We start from the raw sequence: 13,505 nt of genomic DNA, 5'->3' as shown, positions 1-13,505 counted from the left end.
TAATTTTGATCTTTGAAATAATTCTGTATTTCAATTTCATCTTCCTTACAAGACATCAATGTAAAGAAACCAGCAAATGGTGAAGTTTTAATGTGATGGTGGTTCTGAACTCCAAATATAAATTAGAATCACCAGAGAGTTCATAAAAGTGCCATTTCCCAGGCCCCACCCCAGACCAATTAAATCTGAATGTCTGGGCTGGAGCCCAGGGAGGGTAAATGCTCCCCGGGGCTCTTGCTCCACAGCTAGGTTGAGAATCAGGGTTAGAGCTTCCTGGAAGCCTTCTCAGACCCATGTTACCTCCTCCCACTCTGACTGCCCAGCATCCTGTGTTCTGGATCTCTTCTCATTCATCCTATGTGCGCATCATTTGTAACTTGACCTTAACAGCATCTTCCACAAACGGTTGCCATTTCAACACGTCTAAGTTTTCTTAATTTTCCCCTTCTCAGTCCAGGCATTCTCCCTGGGACAGACAGGAAATGGTCCATTTCCCAGCCAAACTGCCGGGATCTGTAGCTCAGGGAGAAAGCCCTTGTGGGGCTGAGAGAATTTGCAGAAGATAAAATATTATAGCAACCTGTGTAACTTTCAGCTGTGTAACTATTGAAGACAACGTTATGTTTTATTCGAGCTTTGTAAGCAAACTTCTGCAGAAGGAATAAGTGAATTTTATCAACCATCTCAAAACTGAAGAAATTGTCAGCTTTTTATGGTGTGGGGAACAAACAGCTGGGTATGTGTTAGACAACCTCAGAATCAGCTGTGGGTTCAGAGAGAGAGCATGTAATTCAGAAGTACAGTTCAAAGGGGGAAAAAAAGTACAGTTTATAGCATCCCTTATACTAATCTTTTATGACCTCTCTCACAACTATCTAATCCTTTCTAAGGTATATTGCACGATCCTTCAAGTTTATAGAAAAAACATCCCCAGAAGGGGGTGTGCAGGAGGCAGCCGATCAATGATTTTCTCTCATAGTTGATGTTTCTGTCCCTCCTTCCCCCTTCCTCTCTGAAATCAATAAAGAAATATATATATTTAAAAAAACCCAAAAAGCAAAACACACACACACGGGTTTATATTTTTGACTAGAAGCCTAGTGCACAAAATTCGTGCACAGGTAGAGTTTCTAGGCTTGGCCAGCGATTGGGGCTGATTGGGGCCTTCCTCCATTTTTCACTGCCCCCTGGTGGTCAGTGCACATCATAGTGAGCGACTGAACTTCCAGTCTCCTGGTCAAACTCCTGAGGGGACAATTTGCATATTTGGCATTTAGATAGATAGATAGATAGATAGATAGATAGATAGATAGATAGAGAGACAGACAGGCTAAAAACAGGTTCTTATAATAAAACTATTTGACAGCAAGAAAGTCTTATATTTTTTATAAAAAATATCAGGAAAGCACAGCAGAGAAATAGCTGTTTAAGACAGAGCACAGGTAAGTCTAGTCTTCTTGAAGGTACATGCCTGACAAATCTGCAAATAAATATTTGTCTATCCCCGTGGATTGTAAATATTCTGTATCCTCTGAGTTCTTTTATCAGCATCTGGCTTAGTGCCTGAGAAAAACAAAACTTCTTTTATCTTCAGGGATGTGCTTCAGTTTCCCTTTCATTAAAGCTGATTTCTTTTGTTAACAAGACTTGAATTTTTATTTTTTTAATTTAATATATTTTATTGATTTTTTACAGAGAGGAAGAGAGAGGGATAGAGAGTTAGAAACATCGATCAGCTGCCTCCTGCACACTCCCCACTGGGGATGTGCCTGCAACTCAGGTACATGCCCTTGACCGGAATAGAACCTGGGACCCTCCAGTCCTCAGGCTGACATTCTATCCACTGAGCCAAACCCGTTTCGGCAAGACTTGAATTTTTAAAAATTTATTTTTATTGTTGAAAGTATTATAGATCAAACCTTGTTTATTGAACGTCTTCCATCTCGAACAATTCGGTTCTCAATCAAGTTGTTCACAGAGGAAAATTTCTTGATTATTGGCCAAAATTTCAGTTTTTGACCTAACAACCCTTTCGTGCTGATATTTCACCCTCAGCATGACAAAAAGCATCTTGTAGGCTACAAACAAAAGAGAGAATGCTTTTGTTGATGATGATTAGAATAATTTTAAAACATAAAGATGCCATTAAGAATGCTAATGTTGCTAAGGGTATTCAAGTGCTCACAAAACAGCAATCACAGGCAATTGAATGAGTAGAAAAACTGTTGTTGAATGGATATAGGAAACGCAGTTAGCCTATGATAGCATTTCAGAGGCCGTGAAAGGGGATGGTTCGATAAATTTAAGAAAAGTGTTTGTTTATAGATTAAACAGTACAGTAGATGAGTACTGTATATAAGAAAGGTTGAAACCGGGAATCATTTGGGGGGGCTGGAACAGATTAATTCAATTTACATTATTTCTACTAGGAAAAATGATTCAATTTTCAAACAGCCTTCTGGAATAAATTAAGTTCGAGAAACGAGGTTCCACTGTACTTTAATGTGTATTTGCCTTTTTGTTGTTAATCCTCACTGGAGAATATTTTTCCATTGATTTTTAGGGAGAGTGGAAGGGAGGGGGGAGAGACAGAGAAAAACATTGATGTGGAGAGAGACTTCTATTGGTTGCCTCCCACACACACACCTGGCTGGAGATCTAGCCTGAGGTATGTGCCCTTGACTAGAATGGAACCCGGGACTCTTCAGTCTGAGAGCCAACATTCTATCCACTGAGCCAAACCAGCTAGGGCTGTATTTGCTTTATTTATATGGATGTGCAAAGATATTTGTATTGATACATGGTTGGTCATTGCAAAGTGATGTGTAAAAATGGAACAATAATCTGCAGTGCATTCTATGTAGGCTGCTAAGAACTCCATAGGGACAGACACCTGGAATCAACACTCTGGATCTGCAGTCACTTCCAGCCTAGCATGAGGGGTTGAGGGAAACCTTTAGCCTCTTCCTAAGAACCTTCTGTCTTCAATTCAAATTAGAAAGTACACATCCACGACAGCATCTTTCAACATTTCCAGTCTACAAAGACATAGACAGGACTGAAATGGTTTTCAAAGATACTCAAGCTTCAGTAAATAATGTATTTCTAAAGGTTGTGTTAGGGCAGAAACAGAGTATTGGCGATCAGCTATAGTGATAAGAAATATTAACATGCTCTGTTCACCGTGATTGTTTTGTTCTGATGAAAGGAGGCACATTCTAACCTGGCTGGGAGTTGCACGTGAGACCTGGGAGCTTACCTGGAAATGCAGCCCATCCCCTCCATCCAGGAGCTGCCTATTTTCATGGAAAGCTTAACAACCTTGTTGCAGAAACCTAAGGCGTCAGCCCTTGGTGTATCCCTGGCTTTTGCAAACCTCCAGCCTCTATTCCCTGTAAACTGCTCATTTTGCATCCCATTCTTATCCCTTTGGCCTATTTCCCCAAGTAACCTTTGTCCTTCTACCCAATAGAAGCAGCTGGCTTTTGCTGGGGTGCAAGGCAGATTTTTGTGGATGACTGCTGCTCTCCCTTACTGCTGATGTTATTGGAATAAATGCTCATAGGATTCAACCCTGTCTCTGCTTAATTGGATCAAGTAGTGACAGGCAGCCCAGGCCCCTTGGTTTTCCATTTTCATTGTATTGATGGGGTTGTCTTCTAACCATTGTGTTGATTAAAGATATGGAGTGGGGATGTAGGGTTGGGGGAGGAGGCACGCATGTCACACATAATAAGTACATTTCATCCTTCCAATCTCTGTCTTTAGATTTAGTCTTCAAGATTTTGTGGCATCTCAATTTTATCTACCCTTAAATAAATTTGATTTCTATTTTTAATCAACAAGTCAAGCAAACAATCAAATTACTCCCCAAATATTCCAGGTAGGACAGTGTTGATAGATCCTCCCTTCCCCCAAATGACGGACGGAGAATGACATAAACTCCACCTGCAGCCCAAACATTCCTGAGCACTGAACCATCAGCACCTGCCAAATATCCTAAGCCCCCAATTCCTAAGTCCCTAGGTCCCTAATCATGTGCCTTACATGAAACCACCAATCAGCATGTACTGAGTCCCCTAAGCCCCATCCCTTCTCTTTCCTCCCCTTAAAAGGCATGTTCACCTTCTGCTTGCTTAGTGGTGGCAGCCATTTCTGTTGGAATTTATATAATTGAAACTTTGTAGCCTTAAGCGGAGGCCTGGGCCAGCCAGGGTGTGTGCGAAAAGCTTGGCTTCCTCCATCGCCAGGGAAACACAAGACTCCCTCCTGCTCTCTGTGGCTATAGCCATCTTGGTTGGACTAATTTGCATACCTGCTCCTGATGGGCTTATGGGCGTAGCTTGTGGGTGTAGCTGAGTGATGGTTAATTTGCACAGTACTCTTTTATTAGATAGGATGGCTTGGCCTAGCATCCCTGTCTATAGAAAACAACTACTAAAATGCTTTTCAAAGAGGTAGAAGCTCCACAAACTCATGCATTTTCTGAAACCTTAGTGAAGGGAGTCATTGTTGAGGCAAGTCACACTTGATAAATCCTCTCCAGCTAGGGCTGTGGATTCTCTCTACCACATAGTGTTAACAATTTCTTGGTATTGTTATGTAAAATGCATTTAGAATTGGCCAACTGTGAATCCTGGGTCAAGTCCACAACTGAGCAAACAGGTTTATCCCAGTTGCTGTAGATGTGGTATTTTAATTAGAATGTTAATTGGGTACACTCATAAAAATAAATTCAGACTTAAAATTATACTCTTCCTACTTCATAAAATACTTCAAAAATCCACATAAACATGTGTTCAAGATTTCTTTGATATAAATTAGCCAGTTTGAAATTATTTTGGTGTGTGAGTCTTCACCTCTCAGCAACTGGTACCCAGGGTCAGCTGAGATCTTTCTGTTGCTCTAGATTAGGGGTGTCGAACTCAATCAGAGAAGGGGCCAAAATCTAAAATCCAGCCTAAATCGCGGGCCGAATGGTTTACTGAACAGTCATAAACTGTCATTGTGATGGAAACGCAGCGGAGTGCAGTGATGACAGCGCGGTGCGGGCCACATTGCAAGGCCTGGCGAGACGGATTTGGCCCGCGGGCCTTGTGTTTGACACATGTGCAGATGGAGAGACAACGAGGAGTGGGGCAACTGATGTCTTGCAATGGAAACCCCTCAATCTGAGCCATTCAGCTTTCAGACAGGAAGAAGAGGCTGGTGTATGTTATTTTGAGTTTTGGTGTAGGGATAATTTGAGTTTCCCAAATGCTCTCATAAATCCACATTACAATTTGTGAAGTCCCACTCTTTCTTTCTTTTTTTTTTTTTATATATATATTTTATTGATTTTTCACAGAGAGGAAAAGAGAGGGATAGAGAGTTAGAAACATCGATGAGAGAGAATCATCGATCAGCTGCCTCCTGCACACCCCCTACTGGGGATGTGCCCGCAACCAAGGTACATGCCCTTGACCGGAATCAAACCCGGGACCTTTCAGTCCGCAGGCTGACGCTCTATCCACTGAGCCAAACCAGTCCTGGCCCCATTCTTTCTTAATCACAACCTATTTCAGCAAGGAGACTGCTGAAAGCTGTAGGCTCCACTGACATTAGTTTGGCAGATCAACCTTTACTTTTAATTTCAGCTATTTCAGGTATTCTGTGACAGGAGATAAGAGATTATCTCAGTCCAGTCAGAGAAAGTCCTGGGTTCCCTGCCCATATAGAGTGACACTTGAGCTATTAATTAGTTGCTCCCTTTAAACTGCTTAGATCAGCCATCCAGCTCTGTAACCACTTCTAGGATTTCATGGGAACTCAACAGATCCCTAGAGAACTTTAGGCAGAAATTCACTCAAGTTTTTCTACTGTATGATATGGGCTCCTGGATTAGCATCCTTCACGCTATGTAGATTTTAATTTTCTTCAGGTCCAATAAAGCCAGATTACCGAGAGAGAGATGGAGAGAGGAGAGGAATTACCTGGCATTTTAGTTTTCTTCAGCCAGAGACAGGACTCGTCTTCCACCAAGACTGAGACAATTGTAAATTCCTGAATTGGAGTTCAGAGGGTTCAGATGCTGGGCAAAGAAAAAAGAATAATATGTTCATCACAAAACTAGCAGAACTGACTCAACCTTGGATAAACTGAATTTATGTAGGGAGAAACTGGGTTTGTCAGGGGAGGCTTTCTGATAAAGAACTGGCCTTCTTTTCTCCTTGCAAGTTGAATCAGTGTGATGGGAAAAGCTGAAAGGAGAACATTGTGTTCAGTGGGTAAAAGACAGTCAGGGGGCACCCGGATTTGAACCGGGGACCTCTTGATCTGCAGTCAAATGCTCTACCACTGAGCTATACCCCCACCTGCTTGCTTAAGCCTAATAAAGTACTGTAAACCTATAAAGCCACACCCTGGCTGTCACCACCTTGAGATGTGTTCTTGCTAGTATTATGTCATCATATACTCTGCAAACTCGGTTTTATCTTGGAAGTTTGACAAGATTTATATAGTAAAGGAACCACATTTGGGGCTCCAGCCTACTAACAGGCCTCCCACCACCTCAAGGGGAGGTTGAACCCTGAGAAGGGGCTGCGTGTGCAAACTCACCATGTGTATACAGCAGTGTGTGATGCTCACTGTCACCTCACTATAATAGGCTGTCTGTCTGGAATCAATGTGCTTCCCAGCATCAGAGATGGCAGTCTGCTGCAGTGTCTGACAGAATAGCTCTAAGTTTTTCTGTGAACATACATATTCCGAGATACAGGTTTTAAGGTATTGGGCCTGTGCCAAGTTTTAAAACCCAACATGTAAGCTCAAGGTGCTATCCACACAGAACTCATGGTGGTCATTAACACTATTTTCTGGTCATTTGCTTTGGTTGATGTAGGCCATGAGTTAAATTTAGATCATTGAAGCAATTTAATAAATTGTGTATTTATCATTCTGTTCATTTTTCAGCTAACAACCAGAGAGAAGATTACAAACTCCACCACATTTTCAACACCAAAATTGCAAAGCTCTTGAAAGTCTCCCCAGAGAGGGTGGTCATGATGCAGCCTGAGAAATTCCATCCAAAAAAGAGCCCAGGAGCAACACGATGGACATCCAGGTGGGATGTGGGAAATGTGTGCTTCTAACAAGTGCCCAATGAATCTGAATCACGTACAGTTTTGGAGCTATTGGTTTAATTTGTGCCCTTATTTGTATAGATCTGAAGAAGAAGAAGAAGAAGAAGAAGAAGAAGAAGAAGAAGAAGAAGAAGAAGAAGAGGAGGAGGAGGAGGAGGAGGAGGAGGAGGAGGAGGAGGAGGAGGAGGAGGAGGAGGAGGAGGGGGAGGAGGAAGAGGAAGAGGAAGAGGAAGAGGAAGAAGAAGAAAGGAATTAAAATAATCCCCAAACAAAATGTACCTGATTGATGACAAAGTCACAACTAGAATCTATGTTTATTTTCAAGAGCTAAACACACTGGGACCCTCTTGACTTCTCCTCTTCTTCCCCCTTATTCTGCACTTGCGGAGTCTTTCTATATGCCAGAAGGAAGTATGCAATACATGGAAAAGTGGTGAAGTGACAATGAGAGAGATTTATGGTCACTGTAGCATAGACACAGGACAGAGTCAACATGTGGTCAGAACAAAAGGGAGTGCCAACAGGTGACACTTGAATCAGGAACTACTGGAGATGCAGTCAAATACTCCACCCCTGTCCACAGATAGCTCCTTTCTATTTACTTTCCTGATTAGTACCATTTCACTGAGTGCAGTCTGAGTCGGAGGCACCTGTTTGGACAGAAGTGCCAGTGTGAGAGTGGGAGAAAATAACCTTTTATTTTGGCTTCTGTGGCTGCCAGCAGAGCCATCGCCAAGGCTTACCCCATTGGGGAATCTCAAAAAAGGAAAGAGGGTGCAGCGGCAGTCTTATTGCAATCAGCATTTACACTGGACAAAAGGGGGAACACATTTAATTATAGAAATTGGGTATGCAAATGAAACTGCCATGCCTTCTTTACCTTTTGGTACAGCCCGAGCCTCCTTCTAGATGCCAACTTCAGTATTCAACAGCCTTTCACAAGCACATTACATAAAACAAACAAACAACAACAAAAACCCCCAAAAGTCAGTGGTACACAACAAGCATTCCAGGAGTAGGGAATGTTCCTCGCTGAGGCCTTGGCTCCCAGTCCATTGTTCCGCATGATTCTTGGCTCCATCCTCTCAGAGGTCTTATTTTCCCACCACCTTCCTTTGTGATTTCTGAAGAGATTATTGGAAAATATGTCCTTTTTGTTGAATGAGCAGTCTTCTCAACTTGTTTCCCACCTGGCCAAGGTTCTTTTTGCTTCCCAGTCTCAGTATCTTTTGGCCCGAGCTGTTGATGCTTTGTCAATAAAGCTTTCTCAAGAAATGTGTGGCTTTCGTATTTATTTTACTCCATATATTAAAAGCCATGATCACAGTTCTTTTTAAAAAAAAATATATTTTATTGATTTTGTACAGAGAGGAAGGGAGAGAGATAGAGCTAGAAACATCGATGAGAGAAAGTCATCGACCAGCTGCCTCTTGCACACCCCCCACCGGGGATATGCCCGCAACCAAGGTACATGCCCTTGACCGGAATTGAACCCGGGACCCTTCAGTCCCTAAGCCGACGCTCCATCCATTGAGCCAAACCGGTCTCGGCCCACAGTTCTTTTTGACATACGCTCTCCCTCCAGCTCATGCATCATTACTTAGACACATCACAGTTCTGTAAGACTACACCCTTATCTTTCTAGGAACACCTTTTCCAACTGCGAGGAAAATTCTTGGCACCATCGTAATGCTTTTACTGCTCTTAATGAGATGCATTAAAGCTATGAGAGCATTAAAGCTTGATTTGGTCTTAGTCTATGTCTTACTGGAAGGCTCTGGATTTTGCCTTTTTCCTAAAATGATATAGCAATGGCCTTACCTTTGTTTTGAAGAGAATGGTTTCATTTTTCCAACTACTCCATTTCTGAGCTATGTATACTGCCTCTAAATTCTAATTACAAACCACTAAGTTCTCTTCTGAACTCAGATTTTTTTTGTAGCACCTTATCGAAAACAGCCCGTGATAAATAGCTCATTCATTCAACATTTTGCCTTGAAATAGCTTATCCCCAATCTACAATATCTTTGCTGCCTGCTAGGTTATCATGAGGCTGTTTTTCCTGTCCTTGCTATTTCCCTGCTCACTAACAGCTTCCTTGCCACCCACTGCTTCATCATGAAGCCATTACATGTATTTTAGTGTTTTTGTCACTTCAGGATCCCCTTCTACATATCAATTTCAGTATCTGTTAGTCTTACTCACAATAACATTGCATAATAAGCCACCCCCAAAACTGATGACACAACAATAAGCATTTATTCTCATGCTCGTGGGCTTGCAGGTTGAATGGAATCAGCTGATCTAGGTTGGGCTTGCCTGGGTGGGTCGGCTACAAGCTACAGGTCTAACTGGCCTTGGTTCCTCTTGGGGAGCTGGGCTTGGTTGAGCCATGTTCCAGGCTGAGGCCCCGGCTGAAGGACATCAGCTTACAGGATAAGCACATCCCATAGTAATGGTGGAAGTATGCAGAGCAAACCCAACTCTGCAAGTGGATCTCAAGCCCCTGCTTGCATCACATCTGCTAACATCCTATTGGCCAAAACAAGCCACACGGTGTGCCAGTTTCACTGTATTGACTAGCCCACATGTGTCAAACACAAGGCCCGCGGGCCAAATCCGTCCCGCCAGGCCTTGCAATGTGGCCCGCACCGCGCTGTCATCACTGCATTCCGCTGCGTTTCCATCACAATGACAGTTTATGACTGTTCAGTAAACCATTCGGCCCGCGATTTAGGCTGGATTTTAGATTTTGGCCCCTTCTCTGATTGAGTTCGACAGCCCTAGTAGCCTCTCTAAGCTCACCCTTTTGGCTCTGGGATAACAGACTGATTCAGTCTTTTTCCTTTAAGAGAGCACAATGTTAACAGTTGTCAGTAGAGGGTGCCAGAGGGATGTTGCATAAAAGAGGGGGCTTCTCTCCCAGGTCTAGCTGCATGTTCTTGCCATCCTCCCTGGCTCCCGCTGTGTGAGGACACATGGTGATGCCCTGCCCAGGCACACACCCGGAGAAGGAAGCCCCTTTGTGGCCTTGCAGCCCCACTGGAGTGCTGACCACCTCCATGCTCCCCACCCCAACTCCCCCGTGTCAGCCTGGGCTCGGCTCTGCAGAGACCTGGTTCCCATGCCTTCCAGTCCTCATCCTTCTGAGTGGCTCACCCGTGTCCCTGAAGGCTGCTTCCTTTTGCCTGGCAACCGTGAACAGGTCTGGGTGGGTCAACCGGCAGGTGAGCTGCAACCACACCTTCCCTGATGAGGTCTGAATCCTAGCTTTGGGGAAGGGTCACCCACGTAAGTGTGTTCTTGCTTGGGACCCTCACTTCAGAGGTACCTTTAGAGTTTTCTTTGAACCTTTGTAATTACTCTCCTTTTATAGCACAATGATTATTTATATTAAACTTCCTCTGTTAAAATGTGGTTTCTATCTCCTGATTGGCCCAGACTGATACATAGGGAGCCCAGAGCAAAGGGGTGGCTCTGCACCCACTAAAGACATTGCTATTTAGTAGAATGTAGTATCAAGGTCATTTATCTGTACTTGACAATAAAGCAAGTTGCCATAGGGGGCACCCAGATTTGAACCGGGGACCTGTTGATCTGCAGTCAAATGCTCTACCCCTGAGCTATACCCCCTTGCATAGTAAGAAGTCCTCCTTACCTTACTTCACCTGTGTAACCCAAACATTCCATAGTGTACAGTAAGTTCTACTCATTCCTGGTTGGCTGATGAAACTGGCAGACCCATCACAGACTGACTGGAAATCCCTCTCTGGCCATGAGTTCACCTTTCCATTCCCCCCGAGAACCCCTCCCTTTTCTCAGAGACATGTTTTCACTCTAGCTCCTGTGGGGCAGCACCAGGTTTGAGATCCTGAGTTCCCAGATTCTGCCTTCCTTCCCTCCTCCCTCAGCTCTGCCCCATCCTCCCAGCCTCTCCTCCTCCTCCTCCTTTGTGTCAGTGAGTGGTACTATCAGCTCTCCAAATATCAAAGCCAGACACCGGAGAGTGAACTAAGCCCACCCTGACTCTCATATCTGATCAATCCCCCTAGACCAGGCTCTGTGTCTTGGTCAACACTCCTAACACCTGGCCAAGCTCTGCTCTCCCCCATCCCTGTTCCCTCTCATACTCATCCCTCCTCCGGAGTGCTTCCCCTTCAGCCTCAGCTCACCCTCCCTCACTTTTCCTTTGTGCTCCAACAGGCCCCCCAACACATCAGACAGAAGTTAGTTTTCTACTGGTTTGTCTGCCCACGAGGCTGTAAGATGCTTAACGGCAGAGCTGGTATTACTCACCCTGTATCCTCACAACACAGTGCAGCTTCTAGCTCGTGGTAAGTGCTCAAAGATGTCTGTCTCATGAGCCTGTGCCCACTTATCTCAGACTGCACTGAATCTCAGCTTCTGCTCAGTGCCCTACAGTGCCCAGCAGACCTTAATTAAGAAAGGGAAGTTGAATAGAAGCTCTAAGAAACCTCCAAAAACCAAGGATATTCAAATGCATCTCTGAAGTAATACCTGTTCCAACCTGGATACTCTCCTTTGTGGGGACAAAGATGCCCTCTAGCCTTCTGTTTCCCTTCCTGTAACACTGGAATAACAATATAAACCCTCCACGCTGGAGTTTTCTGAGACAAACTGGGCTTTTAAAAAAAAAAAAAAAAAAAATATATATATATATATATATATATAATTTTAATGTATATATATAATTGATTTTGTACATAGAGGAAGGGAGAGAGATAGAGAGTAAGAAACATCGATCAGAGATAGACATTGATCAGCTGCCTCTTGCACACCCCCTACTGGGGATATGCCCGCAACCAAGGTGCATGCTGTTGACCGGAATCAAAGCCGGGACCTTTCAGTCAATCGATGCTCTATCCATTGAGCCAAACCGGTCTTGGCCAAACTGGGCTTTTCAATTTACATTGGGCTGCTCTACATGGAAAAGGTTCATGCATCCCCTTGATTTACTTGAACAAACTTTTCCATATTGGGGAGCAGGCAAAAGGTTTTTTGAGTTTTGGCTTCTTAAATGGTTAAAATAGAAAGAGGACTAACTGAGGACAAAGAAACCACCCCCATGATCCCGGCAGGCACTGGCCTTTGGTGGAGCCGGGGCATGCAGAAGGGACATTGGTGAACAGGCACCTTCGGTGGGGCTACCGGTGTGAAGTGTCTGGTCCCAGGGCTGTGAAGGTCTAGAGCAGGGGCTCTCAGAGTATGGCCCTGAACCAGCAGCATCAGTATTTCCTGAAAACTTGTTCATCAGAAACTTTCAGGGCAGGACTGTCATCTTTGTTTTAGTCAGCCCTCCAGATGACTGTGAGGGTTCTGATGCACCATGAAATTAAGGACCACTCGCCGACAGTGGAGTTCAGAGTATGAGCAGTTGACTGTGGTCCCTGGTTTCCATCCTGGGGCTCTCCCCACCAGCTCTGGCTAGTCCTGAGACTGGTGCTGGAATTCTCAGCCTATCCCCTCCTTGGGTATTGCAGTACTGGAGTCTGCCAGCAGGTGGCGAAAAAAGGAAGCAGATGTAGACCCATGACAGGTGTTTCTCAAAGTGGGTTTTCTGACCCTCCATCAGGAGCTTGTTCCAGATCATGGTTGACAAGTTCCCAATAAGATTCCTGAGGACAGGAAATCTGAGGACAGGCCCCTTCCAGCTGTAACTGTCAGAGCTTTTCCAGAAAGCGCAGGCAGGCAGGCGTCTGCAGCAAGGGGAACCTGATGCTTGCTTTGTATCCAGAAGATAAATTGCAGTGAGGCAGGCTTGGCAGCTTTCAGGAGGCCCAACCCAAGTGAACTCTGGTGGCAAAAATGTACAGGACTAATGGGCATGACTACAGTGGTGGAAGGTATTACTTAGGTGTATGTCTGTAGCTCACGGGTAGAGTATTTCACTGCAGACCAAGAGGTCCTGGTTCAAATTCAGATACCCCCTACTAGCTCTCACTTTTGCTTATTAGAGCTGATGTTAAAGATTTAACATCTTTCTCTAGTCCAACCTCAGGATACTGAGCTTTCTCAAATCTGGGGAAAAAAAGTCAGGGGCAACTTAAAACCCTGTCACTGAACACCACAGTCCAAGAATGATGAACTTTTTATTTCATTTATCACAGGTCTTGTTCTTCATAGGCTAGTTTAGGCTCGCTTTTTCTTCTTAATCCTCACCCAAGGATATTCTTCCATTGATTTTTAAAAGAAAGCGTGGGAAAAAGAGGGTAAGACAGAGAGAAATATCGATGCGGACCGAGGACCAGACTGGGGAGGAGCTTGCAACCGAGTACATGCCCTTGACTGATGCTCTAACCACTGAGCAAACCAGCTAGGGCAGGTTAACCCCGCACCCCCAAGGTTAAAATGAAGCTATTGTTT

At 44.2% G+C, this 13,505-nt stretch overlaps 1 non-coding gene across 1 annotated transcript; it reads right to left on the bottom strand.

The window, feature by feature from the left end:
- Positions 1–6,279: 6,279 nt before the first annotated feature.
- TRNAC-GCA lies at positions 6,280–6,351 on the bottom strand. The gene has a single exon. It is a non-coding gene; the product is annotated as a tRNA-Cys (tRNA).
- Between the last annotated feature and the right edge of the window lie 7,154 nt (positions 6,352–13,505).

This window comes from Pipistrellus kuhlii, unplaced genomic scaffold (genome assembly GCF_014108245.1).
Source record: "Pipistrellus kuhlii isolate mPipKuh1 unplaced genomic scaffold, mPipKuh1.p scaffold_m20_p_10, whole genome shotgun sequence".
Taxonomy (NCBI): Eukaryota; Metazoa; Chordata; class Mammalia; order Chiroptera; family Vespertilionidae; genus Pipistrellus; species Pipistrellus kuhlii.
This window is presented reverse-complemented; position numbering and strand designations above follow the sequence as displayed.